Source organism: Kogia breviceps, chromosome 12, assembly GCF_026419965.1.
Source record: "Kogia breviceps isolate mKogBre1 chromosome 12, mKogBre1 haplotype 1, whole genome shotgun sequence".
In the NCBI taxonomy this organism is placed as follows: Eukaryota; Metazoa; Chordata; class Mammalia; order Artiodactyla; family Physeteridae; genus Kogia; species Kogia breviceps.
The window spans coordinates 8,819,727-8,838,723 of NC_081321.1; the positions used below are offsets into that span (position 1 = coordinate 8,819,727).

General features: G+C 39.1%; 1 protein-coding gene across 12 annotated transcripts in view; it reads right to left on the bottom strand.

The window, feature by feature from the left end:
• Positions 1-18,997, bottom strand: part of DUSP16 (dual specificity phosphatase 16) — a 182,592-nt gene that overhangs the window by 63,260 nt on the left and 100,335 nt on the right. For 7 of the 12 annotated variants that reach the window (XM_067008736.1, XM_067008743.1, XM_059082633.2 and 4 more), the window contains one exon: positions 14,857-14,980. The gene's annotated coding sequence lies outside the window, so the exon portion shown is untranslated. Of the gene's footprint in view, positions 1-14,856; positions 14,981-17,085; positions 17,207-17,778; positions 18,228-18,997 lie in introns of those variants that run through there. The other 5 variants (XM_067008739.1, XM_067008737.1, XM_067008738.1 and 2 more) reach the window with 2 other exon arrangements.

Here is an 18,997-nt window from a genome sequence, read left to right on the forward strand (position 1 = left end):
AAACACAGAAAAGAGAAGAATGAAAGGGAGGTACCTGCTTTCCAACTCTGAGTTATCTGAAAAGATTACACTGACTTCACTTCCGCCCAGCAGCATCTCTTGCAAAGTGTAAGCAGGAAGAATACAAAAGAGGAACTCATTCAAATTAGTCCATTTTATTGGAAGGCCCAGTAAGGCAGGCAAAAGGCCTACGTTCTCGGGAGCCAGGCAATCTGAATAGTTGTAGATAGAAGTTAGCTGCCTACACCCATGGTCCTCAGGCTTTTCAGTCTACACACCACTTGAGAACGACAAAACTGCCTGGTCCACGTCTCCCTAACAATTGTTTCTCTGACTACAGTCCCCTCAGTAACCACAGGGATAGGTTACAGGAGCCCGCAGGGACACCAAAATCCTAGGATGCTCAAGTCCCTCAAATAAAATGACGTAGTACAGTGAATACAATCAGCCCTCCATGTCTGTGGGTTTTGCACGTGGACACTGTACTCGCGAACCATTACAGACCCTAGAGGAAACAATGGCCAAGAAAGCTCTGCAGAGCACTATAGTGAGATATGAAGCCTAGATCAGAATTTAGAGATGAGAGTACTAAAAACATGTACACAAAAACCTGTACAAGAATGTTCATAGCATTATTTATAATGGCCCCAAAGTGCCTCTACTGATGAATGGATATGCAAAATGTGGTCTATATCTAGACAACAGAATATTACTCAGCCATTAAAGGGAACGGATCTGATACCAGCGACAACATGGATGAACTCTGAAAACATTAAGCTAAGTGAAAGAAACCAGACACAAAAGCGGGGAGGAGGGAGATGGCAAGTGACTGCTAATGTGTAAAAGGATTGTTTGGGGTGATGGTTCAACAGCAGTGAGGTTGCACAGTTCTGTAGATACACTAAAACCACTGATTTGTATACTTTAAAAGGATACATTTTATACTTGAGTTTTATCTCGATTTCTTTAAAAGTATAAATTTTATGGTATGTGAATTATATCTCAGTAATTTTTTTAAAAAAGACAGAGAAAGACCAAGGAACTACACCAAAGAAAAGGAAACTAAAAAGATACATGACAAGTAAATGCAATATCTGATCCTCAACTGGATCCTGTACTAGAGGGAAACAACGCTATGAAGACTGTTGTTGGATTGACTGACAAGATGAGGATACAAATGGTGGACTGAACAGAGGTATTAAATCCAGGCTAGGTTTACCGGGTTTGACAGCTCTACTGTGGGTAGGAGAATGTCCTTGTTCTTTGGAGACCCGCTGACGTGCTTGGGGACAGAGGGCCATGATGTGTGCAAGCTATTCTCAAATGGGAAAATAAATCATGTATATATATGAAGAGAGAGGGCAAGTGATAAAGCAAAGAGAGCAAACTATTAATAGTAGATGCTGATCTTTTTTCTCTAAGTGTAAAATTACTTCCAAAGAGTTTAAAATAATTTACACATACTGTAAGATCCAAAACTTCTACTTCCAATAAATTATCCTATATAAATATACTTGCTCAAATACATTTTATGTGAAATATTGTTCACTGAAACATACTGTAATTATAAAAAATCAGAAACAATGTCAATGAATGACAAATGGTCTAAATATGTTATATTCCATATGGCTCTAAAAAGAAAGATGTCTGTCTATATGTACTGATATAGAATGGTTTCCAACAATATATTCTTTCATGAAGGAAAAAAAAAAAAACACAAAACAGGGATACAGGAAGAATGGGTTTATCCCTAGCCACAAAAGCAATAAAATAAAAACTCAAGAAGCCTAGGAATGTCTTGATTTAGTCAGGAAAGAATTTAAACCTGTTCTCTATATTTATTTATGGAGCTAGTTATTTGCATCTGTAGATACAATAATTTTTTCTCTTACAACACTGATAATATGAACTTCACTAATGAAAAAAAAAACCAGTCTTGGATGCCGTTCACTCCTATGGGTTAACTCAAAATATTTCTTTTAACAAAGTTTTTTTAGTCAAATATAACATATATTCCAAAAAGCATACAAATCATGAATGTACTAAGAACTTTTACAAAATTAACATACTCATATAACTACCATCCTGATCAAGTACTAGAAGATTCCAGAAGTTGGCCTCATATACCATCCCATCAACTAATCTCCCTCCCTAAAGGTAACCACTCTCCTGACTCCTCACCCATATATTAGTTTTGCTTGTAGTTTTTAAAATTAATTAATTAATTTATTTATTTTTTGGCTGCGTTGGGTCTTCGTGGCTGAGCACGGGTTCTCTCCAGCTGCAGCGAGCTGGGGCCACTCTTCGTTGCAATGTGTGGGCCTCTCATTGCGGTGGCTTCTCTTGTTGCAGAGCATGTGCTCTAGGTGCATGAGCTTCAGTAGTTGTGGCATGCAGACTCAGTAGTTGTGGCTCGCAGGCTCCAGAGCGCAGGCACACAGGCTTAGTTGCTCTGTGGCATGTGGGAACTTTCCGGACCAGGGCTCGAAACCGTGTCCCCTGCACTGGCAGGCGGATTCCTAACCACTGCGCCACCAGGGAAGTCCTAGTTTTCTTGTTTTTGAACTCTTTTGTGTCTGAACTCTTTTACTCAACATTCTATTCGAGCCCATGTTGTTGTCAATAGCAGTAGTCTTTCCTGTTTGCTGTTCTATGGTTATTTCACTGAATATACAACAATGTATTATATTTCTCCATTCTTCTATTGATGGACTTTTTGGGTTGTTTCCAGTTTGGAGTTATTATGAATTATGCTATGAACATTCTTGTACACGTCTTTTGGTGAACATAAGCACCCGTTTCTGTTGGGTATACAACTAGGACTGGACTTGCTGGGTCAGAGGCACAATGAGTGTAGAGCTTTAATACTACCAATTTTCCAAAGCAATTGCGCTAATTTGCAGTTTCACCATCAGTGTTTGAGAGTTCTGGGTGTTCTGCATCCTTGCTGACACTTGATATTGTCAAGTTTTTCGTTGCTGTATTTGTTTTTAAATTTTAGCTATTCTGGTCAGTGTGCAGGGATAATTCACTCCAGTTTTATTGAGCATTATTTGATGACTACTGTGTTGAGCACCTCTAGAAGCTTCTTTTAACCTCCTGTGTTTAGATCTACAATTGACCTGGAATTCTTTTGTGTGTATGATGCGAGGTAGGGGGCAAAATTAGTTTTTTTCAATGTGGATAAGCAATTGATCCAGGATTATTTATTGAACAGATTTTTCTTTCCACATTGCTGTATGATGCCATCTTAATCATAAATTAAGTGTGTGTGTATATATGTGTGTATATAAAATATATGTATTACTTATAAATACACACATACTTTTATATATTAATTGTGGGTCTGTTTCTGGTTTCTGTTCTATTCCATTGATCTATTTGTTTATTCTACACTGCATATACAATAGTGTAAATTCTGCAATTTGTTTTTCTTCAATATTATTACCTTGACTAATTGGCCATTTGTGTTTCCATATGACTTTTAGAATCAGCTTGTATAACGATTTTAGACATCTTTCATTAGATTTAGTCCTAGGTATCTGATATTTTTTGATGCTATTATACATATCATCTTTCTTAAAACTTCATTTTCTGGTTACTACTGCTCTACAGAAATACAGATTTCACATACTGACTGGTATCTAAACTTACTTTTTAAAAAATATTACTTTTAATTTATAAAAAGTAAAATTCATGTTTTTTGATATGCAGTTCTATGAGTTTTGACCAGATGTATAATGTAACCATCACCACAACCAAGACAGAACACTTCCATCACTCCAGAAAATTTCTTCAGGCCACTCTTTTGTAATCAGCACCTTCTCCCCACCCTGAAACCTGGCAACCACTGACCTGTTCTCCATACCTACAGCTTTGCCTTTCTAGAATATGACTTAAATTGAATCATATAGTGCATCACTTTTTGACAGTGCCTTCTTTTACTCAACATACTGCCTTTAAGAGTCATACCTGTTGTTGCATTTATCAATAGTCTGTAGGAATGTACCACCATTTGTATATTCATTCACCGGTTGTAGGATATTTGGGTTCTTTCTAGTTTGGGGTGATTATTCATAAAACTGCATAAATATTTGAGGACAGGTTTTTGTGTGAACATAATTTCTCATTTTTCTTAAGTAAATACCCAGGAACATGACTGACGAGTCATATGGTTAAGTGTACGTTTATCTTTATAAGAAACTGTTCAACTGTTTTCTGCAATAGCCGCACCATTTTGCACTCCCACCAGCAACATATGAAAGTTCCATTTTATCTGCATCCTCACCAGAACTTGGTTCACATTTAGGAAGTTCCTATTTTTGTTTGCTAAGAGTTTCTTTTATCATGAACAGATACCAGATTTTAACAAATAGTTTGCCTGAATTACTGAGATCGTCATATGATTTTTCTACCTTTTACAGTTAATGTGGTGAACTACATTAACTGATTTTTTTATACTATCAAAACATTTTTATATGTACATTCCCAATTTAATTAGAAAAGCTCAATGATCAAATCTTGTTACTCTAATAATAGGCTAGACGGTACATGGATAAATGAAGTCTAACGATATTCTAAAATCCTACCACCTAGCCAAAACTGTATGATCCCTTCAGTCACATTTCCTAGCAAATACTTCCCCCCAAATACAGAGCAGATCAGAGGCATGATGACCAAATCACAGTCTGACAGCCTTATGTACCATATGCTGATGTTGAATATTTGGATTCTGAATCCCCCAAAAGGAAAAACAACTCCCAGTACAAATGATATTGATGTTGTAATAATAGTAACATCACATACTTTTAGAAACCAGAAACCAAAATGTATAGAAGTTACATTTCCCATGCAACATAAATAAATGGATGAATAATGGAAACGTGATAGTTTTATATATTGTAAAATTTATGAAATGCTACCATGTGGAGGGGAAACCTTACACCCTTTTGACATTGATGAATTCTGGGCTACTAATTACCAACCAGAAGTTAGTTTTGCCTTTTCACTTTACCTGTGCTCTGGTGGTTATGTTTTTTCATAATTAAATGACTAACCTATGATCAGAGGGACGGTGATGAGGAGCCCCACAGGGCCTAGATAAATCTTTTGCTATGAAATCATGTTACCAAATGCAGTTTCAATCCTTGAGTGGACTGTATCATCTAGATGAAGGATGACATCAGGTGGCTCTGAACATTTTAGCAGCTTTTCACAACGTAGCTCTCTGACGTTGCCTCAGCCCCTGCATTACCCCTCCCCTGCTCACACACTGGCTATATCTAGCATTTTGGCAAAAGAAGGGACTGGCAATGTTCCATCAAGACCTGACAACAGGCCAGAAGGCAACGGAGATGCCTCAGATGGCCAAGGTCAAAGACACCGCTGGACTGGACAGCCTGGGTTCCACTGCAAGCACGACCAGAAACTCACTCTTTCTGAGTCATCATGCATATTCCTCACTTATTCCTATGGGGTTTACTGGATTCTGCTTGTTTACCTTATTACCTCATAGAATACCGTTAGCATTACAGCATTTTAAGTCACAGCGCCATATTGTGATAACGTAACTCCATGTAACTAAGATGAGCTCCCTAAAGACTGGTTATCTGTCAGATGGTATCTGTGAGATGCAAAAAATTAAAACTACCAAGTGCTTGAAATCTAAAAGTAATTCCAAACATATCCTATCAGAGTCCACGGCAACCTTCAACATCAACCACCACAATCACATTACTTTTTAAAAATTATTACCAAAATATCACTATAAAAGCCATGGGCAGGGAATAAACAAATCATTTGGGTAAGATTTCTTTAGATCTAGCATTTAACATAAAAATATAGCTAGTTTTTGGGCTTTCCTGGTGGCGCAGTGGTTGAGGGTCCGCCTGCCGATACAGGGGACGCGGGCTTGTGCCCCAGTCCAGGAAGATCCCACGTGCCGCGGAGCGGCTGGGCCCGAGAGCCATGGCCGCTGAGCCTGCGCGTCCGGAGCCTGTGCTCCGCAACGGGAGAGGCCACAGCAGTGAGAGGCCCGTGTACCGCAAAAAAAAAAAAAAAATAATTATATATATATATATATATATAGCTAGTTTTACAGAAATGAGAATTCACTGAATTTAGTTCTGTTTGCTCTATGTGTTCCAAACAACAAATACACTGTCCAATGAACTTTGGCTTCTATTTCCTCATGACTGTGAATAGGTTTAAAAAATAACAACTGCTCTTAATTCTCCAGGGCAAAGTCCAAGCCCGAGCACTCTACCACACGTGAGGACTTGTGTGAGGCGGCAGTTAAAGAACTGACCTGTAGGCCCAGGATCTGGAGGCGACACCATACTATAAAGAGCCAAAGGAGTTAAAAGGTAGCAAACCAGGGGCTTCCCTGGTGGCGTGATGGTTAAGAATCCACCTGCCAATGCAGGGGACAAGGGTTCCATCCCTGGTCCGGGAAGATCCCACATGCCGCAGAGCGCCACAACTACTGAGCCTGTGCTCTAGAGCTGCGAGCCACAAATACTGAGCCTGCGTGCCACAACTACCGAAGCCCACGCTCCTAGAGCCCATGCTCCACAAGAGAGGCCACCGCAACGAGAAGCCCACGCGCCGCAACAAAGAGTAGCCCCCGCTCTCTGCAACTAGAGAAAGCCCGCTCGCAGCAACGAAGACCCAATGCAGCCAAAAATAAATAACTGCAATAAAAAATTTTTTAAATAAAATAAAATAAAAAGTTAGCAAACCAAAGATTCAATAAGACTTTGGTGGAGCACTTCTTATTAGCCATCAACAAAGACTTCTTAGTCTAGGAGTCACATATTACTGAGGCTCCAAGGAAACTTCAGATGTTAGAGGTAGGTCAGTTGGTAAAAGGCAATACTCTCAAAACTCAGTATTTCAGATCTGGAAGACACCTCAGTTATCATCTTGTCCGCCCCCCTGGTTTTATAGGTAATAAGGAGGAGGAAGGATAGTTAGAGGAGGATGAATGAGGCCTCAAGTCCTCTTTGGGAGTAAAAGCCCTCAACTAAACAAGCTGCACTGATAGTGGCTAAAGATGGCGGAGCTCCTCCACAGTTACTACAGTTCCTCTGCTCCGCTCACTGTATTTCTGTATCCTGCACTATAGCCCACCTGATCTGTGAGAAGTTCTACTCTGCTAATTCATATTTTCACGAGAAAATGGCATCTTACAAGTCAACAACAAAAAATTAAATAACCGATCAAAAAATGGGCAAAGGACTTAGATACTTCCCCAGAGATGATACACAAATGGCCAACAAGGAGATGAAAAGATGCCCACCATTACTAATCATCAGAGAAATGAAAAGCAAAACCACAATGAGGTATCACCTCACACCTTTAGAATGGCCATTACTTAAAAAACAAAAAAGCCCCACAAAAATCACAAGTGTTGACAAGGATGTGGAGAAATTAGAACCTTTGTCCACTGTTGGTGGGATTTTGAATTGGTACAGCTGCTGTATAAAACAGTATGGCAGTTCCTCAAAAAATTAAAAATAGAATTACCATATGACCCAGGTACTCTGCTTCTGGGTATTTATCCAATAGAATTGAAAGCAGGGTCTCCAGGAGATATTTGTATATCCATCATTCACAATAGCCACCCCAATAACAACAGATGAACAAAATGCGATTAAACACATAATAATAATACAATATTATTCAGCTTTAAAAAGGAAGGAAATCCTGCTACGTGTTACAACGTGGATGAGCCTTGAGGACATTATGCTAAGTGAAGTAAGTCACAAAAAGATGAACACTGTACGATTCCACTTACATGAGGTATCTAAAATAGTCAAATTCATAGAAACAGAACATAGAACGGTGTGGGTACCAGAGGTGGGGGAGGGAGAAAAGGGGATTTGCTGTTGAACGGGTATAGAGTTTCAGATCTGCAGGATGTAAGAAGTTCTAAAGATCTGTTTCACAACACTGTGGACATTCTTAAGAGTACTGAACTGTAGCTTGAAAATGGTTACAATGATAAATTTTACATTGTTTTTAACCACAATTTTTTTTTAAAAAGAAAAGAAAAAAAAATGGTAATAGATCTCCTCCCTCTTTTTTGCTGTGTCCCTCCCAATCTTTCATACCTAAAGGGCCGAGAACTGCTCCAGGACGCTGTCTTCCTTCCCCTAAACTAGCCTACGGTAGCAGCCAACAAGCACTCGGCTCCTACATGCAGCGAGCAGGGCTGCTCCGCAGTCACAGGTGAGAAGGCGAAATGGCCAGGAGAGGACTTCAGGCGGACTGACCTCCACTGCTGATTGTGAATTCATCCCTCAGCCTCGGAGAGTGGAGACTGATGTGCTGGACCCCTGGCTAAAGAAGCCCTAGGGCAAAGAATAATGTGTTTCACAGTGATCTGCTTCAACCAGGAAGAGCAGATAATCAGTCAAGGGGTGCTAACAACAAGTATCAACTCCTGGATGACCAAGGTCACGGGCTACACTTCTTTGCATCCCTTCTAATACCTCACTCTTAGACGTCACTCGGTAATACCTGCTCCTGCTGATAACAGGGACATGCCGATGACCCCTGGCAAAAAGAATGGATCTTTGGTCCAGAAAAAAAGCCAACCAGACTCAGAAGTCAAAGTGCTCTTTGTAATAAATGAACTAAGGTCGTTTGTACAATAAAAATCTCCACTGATTTCACAATAACTTTTATTAAGAACTTGTATAAAACTACTTTTTCCTGGCAAGTGGATACCATACTACCTAACACTTGGTACTTGGAAATCCAACCCCTCCACCACCAAATACTGTGTCGCCTTAAATTAACATCACGTTAATTACATTCTATAATGAGACAGCCACTGGCAGCTTCTAAGATCCTGCCACAAGGTCATTCGTTTGCCAGAAAAAAATTCCTTGAGTTCGTCTATCGGCTAGGACTGTATTCAAGAGAAGAAGGGGTTTTCCACTGTACATGATTTTTATTGTTGGTTATAAAACCAAGAAGCTATAAAATCAAGCTTCCTGAATATTTACATTAACAAGGCTCTTAGTCACTCACATAACGAAAAATGAAAACAACTGCTTTAATTATATAGTTAAAAGGGTTTCAGTAGAAGGAAAAGTTTCTGTTATTTGGATATTCTACAGTAATGAAATTAGATGCTGCCCCTAAGCTGTTTAAAACAGCTGTTAAATACATATACATACACCCATTTTATTCTTAAAATTACACTCCAAACTGCAGATGTCTTTGGGCCCCTCTGAATGCCAGAGTTAATAATGTTTATCTCCAGGATCTCCCAATACTGATAGAACACAATAAACTGCGTTGGGATCCTTCTATAAGATTTCTGTTGGCTAGAAGACGAATCCTTTTTAGGTTAACATTTCAGCAGCCTCCTTTATAAGCAGTGTAATTGCTTGGTAATTTGTTAAGAGTTGGGAATATGATTTTCAACTCGGTGTATATCCGAATTCATGTAACCTTGACGGGATCCTGCGGGAGGGGCCAGATCCCTTCTCTCTCTGAAACACAAGTAGAGCCCATTTCAAGACATTTGAAACAGCAAAGGTTCTGCCTCATTCAAGTCAAGTTCAGTTGCTACGACGCAGGGTGCAGGGTATCACTCTCCTTTAGCTGTCCTCTAATTTTATCTAAGGCAAATACGCAATGCAAACACTATTAACAAATAAGAACCAATGCCCCATAAACAAAAGGCAGTGTTCTACCAGGTTTTAACCTACAGTGCTTCAAATGCTTCCTCTGCCGGGTCAAATGGCGTTTTCTTAGAACACAGTACTGAGGCTATTTTGATTACAGACTGTAGACGTCTATGTATATGTTCCCCTATTAAAATAAAAATGCTATTAGTTTTCCACTTTCAATGGAAATTTGGGGCATAAATAATATATTACCTAACTGCCAAAAAGCCAAAACCTAATTTTAAGCTTCAACCTTCTATACCATCAAGATCTTTATTAGAGACACTGCCCAGCTATCAAGAGGACTATAAAACACCAAACACTTCTATATTCTCCTTCTAATCTTGTCCACTTTTTTTTTTGGCCGCACCGTGTGCCTTGTGGGCTCTTAGCTCCCCAACAAGGGATCAATCCTGGGCCCCCTGCAGTGGAAGTGCGGAGTCCTAACCCCTGGACCGCCAGAGAATTTCCCCTGTCCACTTTTTTTGATTAAAACGATAGAAATGTGAAATGATCAGAAGACAGGAACAAAGGAAGAGATAAGAATTTTTGAACCAGAAGGTACCTCAGAGATTATCTAATACAATATTCTTATTTCACAGTTGAGGAAGTTGAGACCTAATTGTCTCTAAATTAGCTCTACGACTAACTGGGATTCAGGTCTGTGCAACCGTCCACTAAAATAAGAAAGAAGGAAACACGTAAAATAGTCTCCGAGCTAAAGGAAAGTTGATGCAGCAAGCTACTGAGTACTCTGTGTTTTCCTGTCTGCATATTTGTGACAGACACACAGCCAGCCACCCAAGAGACATCGCCTCCCCTGTAATGGCTGAGTCCCAGTTTTTCCTGGGCAGCAAGCAACGTGTCTAAGCCTAAGAGGTGATACACGATGTGCGTTACACCAAACCTGGTACCCATTACCCTTGTACCTGCAATCATTTGCCCGGTATCTCCTGTGAAGGGAGGCGGTCTTGTGTGAAACAGTTCAAGCAAAAGAGACTTCAGCAGAAACTGGATGGAAGCTTCTGGGAAAGATTTTGTTCTCTGTCAGGCAAGCACGGGAATAGGGACTGCTTGCTCTACTTCCTCCTTCTTGCCTTGAAAAGGGATGTGATGCCTAGAGCTGAGGCAGCCATTTTGTGACCTGGTGGCAGTAAGGGAACATGCAAAAGAGGGCAGAGGACCTGGGGCCCTGAGGACACTGCTGAGCGGCTGGGCCTCCTGAGACCACCTACCTCTGAACTTCTGTGAACTGCATGATAATAAGTAACTCATGGCTTAAGCTTCTGCTCATGGCTTTCTGTTAACTACAGGTGAAAGCAGTACTGAATTTAAAAAGACTCTTTCTGTGCCCTGCTATGATTCTCCTGCCCAAGCACTCCCATTACACATGTATACTGTACTTAAACATATGCAACTAAAAAGTGACAAGATTATACGTCTCCTGCATAGTTAACAGAGACCAGTTTAATTACTTCATAGCTACAGTACCTCAACTATATGACCCTATTAAAATAGACATCATCAGTAGATAAAACATAAGGGAAAAAAATATGACTCAGAATCGTGTTTGCTCTTGATTACTGACTTTGATCCTTCCTTCTGCCATCTCAAATCTCTTCTGGAAATGAGTACCACATAAATAACAAACTGATGAACGATATCTATCTGAACTACATTCTTCTGTCTCCTTTACTCATAATTACCTGTTAGTAAAAAAATTACATATTAAAATTTCGTTCTTGAATTTGCAGCCCCAAACCTGGCCCAGTCAATATGTTCACATACTGATGCCTGTAACCGAAGCTTAGAGGCTTCCCAGCACTACACCAAATTCATGGCATTGCTGTTTTCTCCTGCACAGGTTATAATAATAGGATTTGAATACTGGTAAGACATTCGAACTCAGACGACCCAGTAGTTATTTCAAGTTATTTGAACTGTATTTTGATGGAAATCTTTCAAATATACGTTCATCTCCATGACTGCAGTTGTGCCCACCTCCGTATGTCCCTGGGCCCCGTTCTCCCTGTGTTCACCCCACAGTTTTCCTCTGCCCCCAATCACTCATCTCCATCTCTGCCTACAGCCCAGTTATGCCTGCAGCGCCTCCCGTGATAACCAATGTCTACTCCATTCACAGCCTCCCTGGTTGGAAGAAACGGACAATGGCCGTGAACACCTGTTCTCCTCTCAGGTGTGCTGGCATCTCTCCCCTGCTATCACTCAAGGAAAAAATGGCTGAGTACCCTGATTTTGAGCATAGATACAAATGAGTATGAACATATATATGTAGACCCAGTGCTTTTTTAGCTTAAAACAAAAATCCAGAGAGAACAAGTGTTCATTTTTTGTTAAGTCGTAAAGCGCTTTTACCAACTCCACCCTCTGTCTACCCTTTACCCACCACTCTCTGAGGTTACACCACCTTCCACCGCTATGATCTCCAGACCACACGGCTCGTCCCACACACTAGCGTATTTCCCTCTTCCTGACAAATTAATCAACTAAGATGGAAACATTACTTTATTGATACAGATGTCTGCGTTAGCCTCCTCTAAAAATATGTTAGGGGCTTCCCTGGTGGCGCAGTGGTTGAGAATCCGCCTGCCGATTCAGGGGACGCGGGTTCGTGCCCCGGTCCGGGAAGATCCCACGTGCCGCGGAGCGGCTGGGCCCGTGAGCCGTGGCCGCTGAGCCTGCGCGTCCGGAGCCTGTGCTCCGCAACGGGAGAGGCCACAACAGTGAGGCCCGCATACCACAAAAAAAATAAAAAATAAAAATAAAAATATGTTAGGACAGGGCACCAGTTTACATCAGCATTTTCAAAGTGTGATCCAGAGATGCCCCGGTGCGAGGTCCCCGAGACCTTTTCGGGGCATCGACAACGTCAAAACTCTTTTTAGTAATACAAAGATGTTACCTGCCTTTTTCACAACAGTGAATCCAGAGAATACATAGTGTGTGATGATAATGTATCATTCTGACAGCTAAGGAAACATATGCTTGTATATTCTTGTGTTTAGAATGTTCTAAGGTAGCAAGTTTAAGGTATAAATATGCATGTTTTCAGAAATTTTCCGTGTGTTCTCAGTACTTCTATGTTCCTAGCAAGAGCAATCTTTGGTTATATCGGCTGTAATCTCCACTACCTCATCATCATCCAGTGAATTCATCGAGGGTTTAAAGAAAAAGAAACGAGGGTTTAAAGAAAAAGAAACAGGGGCTTCCCCGGTGGCGCAGTGGTTGGGGGTCCGCCTGCCGAGGCGGGGGACGCGGGTTCGTGCCCCGGTCTGGGAAGATCCCATTAAAAAGAAAAAAAAAAAAAAAAAAAACCGGAATGTTATAAATTTTGACACGATGAGCTCTTCAGAAGCAAAAGATTGTTTTCAAATTAGAAATGAAAAAGCATCATAAAAGTAAATTATCAGAATGCACGGGTTGGAGCGGTGCACAAGATAGCTGAGAAACTAAAAGCTTTGCACGGCTGACATTGCTGAATGTCTGCTGGATGAAGGGTCAGTAAAAGAAATCACAGCAATGGCACTTCCAACGATGCAGCAGCTCATCAAATTAAATGTTAATATCTACAAGTTAACACCTCTCCTTAAGCACTGTACTTTTGCTTTATAAGCGGACAAATCTGCAGACATGGGTGGACTTAACTGTTTTGTTTTTATTATTCCAGTATCCATGCCAACTAATCATCGAAGGGCTTCTTTTATGTCAATGCTTGGCAACAAATACAAGTGCTGCTGAACTACTCAAAGTATTAAATAACTTTTTGAATCTCATGATTTACCCTGAAACGACCATGTTGATATCTCCTCTCATGGTACAAAAGCAATGGAGGGCAAAACTGCTGGTACTTTAGCATGAACCACGGCAAGGGTACAAAACTTTACTAGTAATAATTATATTCTTCACTATCAATCATTTTTTAAAAGCCAGTTTCACATATGCCTTTGATAAAACAGTAAAAGTTATTAATTTTATTAAATCTCACTCTTGAAAACGTGGTCTTTTTAATAATCTGTGTGATGAAATGTGAGCATTTCATCATACCAAATATGTAGAAAAAGCATTTTTACATGCCTAATACATAGGCCGTCTTGAGGAAAAGCATTTATGCAATTGAGTTGTGAGCTAAACTATACACTTTTTCCATAGAATACCATTTTTGCTAAAAGAATGCCTGGCAGACAACTTACTGTTATATATATTATTTAGACTTAGGTACCTGGTATTTTCTCTAAAGTAAATAAAGTGAGCCTGATGCTTCAAGGAGAAAAACTAACAGTATCTGTTACTGATGGTAAAATTTGCGCTTTCAAGAAAAACTCAGAATTTTGGAAAACTTAAACTGCATACCAAAATCTTGACAAGTTGCTTCCCAATCTTGCTTCCCACTTCCTAAAGACTTTTTGGATGAGATTCACGGTGATATTAATGAATGTGATTTGCTAAATATTGTGTAATCAAATGCATCAACATTTGAAAGATCTGCAGAACTCAGTCCACTGTTATTTTTCAAATGACCAATGTATGATGTTATAAAATCACACACAGGTCAAAGATCCATCCCAAGTGCAAGGTGGACCAATAGATTTTTACATTACAGAGTACAAAAAAATTCATTGATAAGGTTTCAGATTCAACACTGCAACTAACCCTTAAGAATCTACCACTTGCTGAGTTTTGATATATCAAAGAATGTTCACAATTATATGAAAAAGACACTAAAATACCCCACCCTTTTGCTACTCTGTGTATAGCCAGGGGTTTCTTCATGTACTTCAAACAAAGCAACATGTCACAACAGACAATATAAAAGCAGTTATGAAAATCAAGCTATCTTCTATGTAGCAATGCATTACAGAGAGTCTCACTACATTTTTTGTTTTGGAATACCTTTTTCATGAAAATGTTATCTATGTTAACCTTTCATGTGTTTCTTACTTTTAAGTGAATAAGTATTTTAAACATTTCTCAGTTTTACTTTCTAATATGCTAAATATTGACAGATATAGTCCACATAAATAAAAGATCTTTGGGGTTCTAGTAATTTTTAAGAATGCAAAAGTGTCCTGACACTAAAATGTAAGAAAACCTCTGGTTTTTAACACCGCAAAAAAGAGTGCTTTTAAGTATGTATACATAAGAGAATGGGCACCTGAGAATGAGTCAGAAGGTCTCGGCTCCAGGTCCGCTGCCACTTCTTACTTGCTTTGGGATTTGGATAAATTAGTCTCTCTAAGGTCTTAGTTTCCTCATCTGTGAAATGGGTAATTCATGTCCTGTTCAGAGGATAAAAGACAAAATATGTGAAAACAACTGATAAATTACAGGTGTATTATAAGATCTCAGAGTTAAGAGTTTTAATCTTGTGACCATATTTCTACAAAATTATCCCTATTTAAAATTTTTTTTTTTTTTTTTTACTAAATGCAGAACTTATAGAAAATGCACAGGGGAGAGTTTTTGATTGGTCAATTAGCTCAAACGTCCAACCACATAATTTTACTGTATCAAATTTCGTCCTCTACAGTTACGATTGGTAATGTGTATATTTTAAAGAAGTATTATGTATATTTCCAAATACACACAGAAGCACAGATGATAGTAACAAACCCCAGTGTACCCTCGACAATTATCAAAAATCTGTCAATACTGTTTCATTTCCCATTTGTGTGTGTTTGTGCCTATCCTGACGTTTTTAAAAACAAATAATAGGCATCATTTCATTTTGCCTGGAAATACTTCCATATGTATCTTTTAACAGATGAGAATTTTTTTAACATAACCACAATACCATTAAAATAGATAAAAACTTCAGAGTTATAATTCTTAAGTATCATCTAATACACACTCCATGTTCTAATTTCCTGTCTCCAAAAAAAAGAGTCTTTGTTAGCTTTTAGTTGTCTTGTAGCATCAAAATATCATTCTTACCAGTTAATTTACAAGTGAATACAAGATTATCAGCTAAAGCTGAGAAGGAAGAAGAAATAATACCATGCTTTATATACCGTGTACAGTTTATAAAACAAAGTCAAGAACTATTTTTCCTGAGAAATGTGCTTCTCCTCCAAGAAAACAATAAATGAAAATAACAAGAGAAACCCACTACAAAATAGGCCAGACTGGGGACACTTGAGTATTCTGAGAAGTGACCAGAAGAGGACATAGCTCAGATGCTCAGGAAGGGAAGAAATTGTAAGAAACCACCACCTGCCATTTCAGAAAAGATGAGGTCAGGTCAGCCCCGGGGTCAGGCAGGCTGGAGGTGAGGTCAGGGTCCAGGTCCCAGAGTGAGCATAAAGCTTAAACAAGGCGGGTGCCCAAGGCTGGAAGGCCACCCCCTGCAGGCTTCAACTCAACGCTCAAAAAACAGTGCTCTAAGCTACAGAGAGAATGCAACCACCATCAAAAATAACTATTTGTGAGAATTCAATTTGCTCAGCAAACATTTGTCAAAAGTGAACTCCACTAGGCACTATCCTAAGATATGAGTTCTATTTTTTGGTCATTTATACAGTTAAACAATAAGCAGTATATATGTCTCTATATATGACTTTCCCTATTAATTTTGAGGGGAAGAATGGAGATATTTAATATTAATTACCTTGCCATATACCATTACAATTTATATTTATATTTTTCTGTGAACTGCAGTTTAGCCCACCTGTCGACCCAGACATTAAAACAAATTTGATTTCTACCGTCCTTCTCACATATGTTTGAAGAGTAGATGTCACGTTAGCTTTGATCACACACATCACAGACCCCTAGCATTTATCACTACAATTAATTCTTTTCTAAATGGAATATCTAGTTTAGAAGGAAATCAAGGAAATGCTAAAGGATCTCCCACTTCCTATGAAAATTGCTTTATCTTCCACAGGCTTATTCCAAGCGTGTCAGAATGTATTGTAGATGAAAACTGGTTAGGTGCATATAGAAAAATTTTCAAGATGTGGTTCTATAGGCACATACACAGTATAAATCCTTTTTGAAAATCCTTTACCTCAGTTCCACCTATAATTTTTTTTAAGTTTAAAACTACAGAAAGAATGGAGTATGAGAGAACACATTTCTTAAAAAATGCTTGAGAAGTACTTCATAAATGTGATCAAAAACATGAAAGAGTCACTAAGAAATTTTTAGCTGACACTACAAAGGACATCTTGTCAACAACAACAGTAAAACCTGGCAGTCAGACAGCTACAGAGTCCAGACTTCCCCATTTCAGAACTGACACTTTTGTATCAGGTCTACTACTTGTAGAAAAACAGTAAAAATCCTAAGTTTAAGATAATATTTCCAGTGAGGCCACTAACCCCCCTACCAATCTGTAAGGAGAATGATTAACCACACAGAGCACCACACAGCCCACATTTACCATTAGATTCCTGCACCGTGGATGAGGCCTGGAGGGGGCGTCACCCTTGACCCCGTTTTCTGGTAACTGAGCTGAAGAGCTTTCTTGTAGTTTCTGTACATCTTTTGTTTTGTGCGCTCTCCTACAAGGTACCATCAAAACAAACTGTCCTTGGAGTTTAACTTCACTTTATAGCACTATTGTGATTATGGGTGTTAATGGAGAATCTTACCTAAGTACACAGCCCAATACATACAACTCTAAGTAAACTGTAAAGGATGACATTAACCTCACTGTAAAAATATGAGGTTCTCAGCAAATAATAGCAGCAGAATTGCATACAAATTGTTAACAAGGAGTTAAAAACTCAAAGCATGCATGCTTCAATCTACAAAATATTACGCAGGTTTCTTTTTAAAAATTGGTTAAAGATGAAGCCAATTAATGTGTAGATGTCTATCCAAATTGGTTTGGACTGCAAATAAATAATAAAAAGTTAAATCATTAACATTATTCACCAGGATATCACAGGCAAAATAGGTTATTCACAGAATAAGTGGGGCTATAAAGAGCACTGTATAATTTCCTCTACTCTGTTCATTACTATCTACACAAGACATCACTCTCTGACATCAGATTTTCCATGTAGTGTTTACTTGTTTACTGCCCTTCTGTCTTCTCCCACTAGAATGTAAATTCCATAAGGGCAGAAACCTTATCTTATTTTCCACTCTATTCCAGGTTCGGAGAACAGTGTCTAGCACACAGCAGAGGTTCCAAACAAATCTGCTGAGTGAAGGGATGGATGGATGAATGGCCTCTCCCTTTCACCTCCCCTACTTCCTTTCCTCCATACTCATGTTAACCATCCTTTGAGGCCAGGGTCAGACTCCACTATCCCTATGAAGATTATTAGGTCCCAATCCTCCAGTCTCTTCCTCCTTCACACCATGAATTTGGCACTTCCCAGCTGTCTGATCAGTTTATCTTTGCGTATGTATGTAGCTCCTTTAAAATTCTCATAATCCTCATCCTGGGCAGGGACCCGTGCCCCTAACTTTTGGTATCCACCTCCGTATGTGTAAAGAGTACACCACCGATAAAGGTTCTGTTTGACTCATTCATATCTGCAGTCAATCCAGAAATCAATTTAGTTAAAGAGTTTCAACTTTTTATAACATAGCCCTCCCTCCCTTCCCAATAACTCAACTGAAATTGCAGGGGGTCCCCCTCTATTTTTTAAATTTATCTTTGTCAACTTCAAGCTTTACATTCGCATATACACAACTATAGCTGCCCATAATGCACTTTATCCATCCCCCTCCCCCAAGATTAATTTTTGTATGTAATAAAAAAATCTTGGGACTTTTTGGTGATACCTACAATGAGGTATCTAACCCCAATCAAGACGGAGGTAAAGTTTCATCACTCTCTTCCTGTTGCTGAGGTATTGGAGGGTATTTTTTCTTTTTATGCCTTTTTCCTTTCATGTCAAGATGTATCCCATTTCCTTCTTCCCTGACCATAGCCCTGGCAAGCTTTTATTATTTCTTTGTACCTGTTCTTGGTAATCTGCCTCAGATCCTTCTTTTTGAGCCACTCCTGTTTCCTTCAGTCATTTATTTGATTACATTTCAAACTTCTCAGTCAGTTTGTGTATGAGACTGGCGTCTTCTTAAAGCCTGAGCCTGCTTCTTTAAGTCTGGCCAAACTTTATGAACCCTATATCCCTTCACAAAGGTAACCAACCCCTGGTCATCTGGGCTAAATGAAATGTACAAAAATATCAGATTATCCACAACACAAGATAATCAGAAAAAAATTGATATCTGGCTTTGGAATATATAATATGTGGCTTTGGGCAAGATTCATTTTCTTAATTATATTTTTGCTTAAGCCACCGTTAGAAACATTTTCTTTTATGATGGTGGAT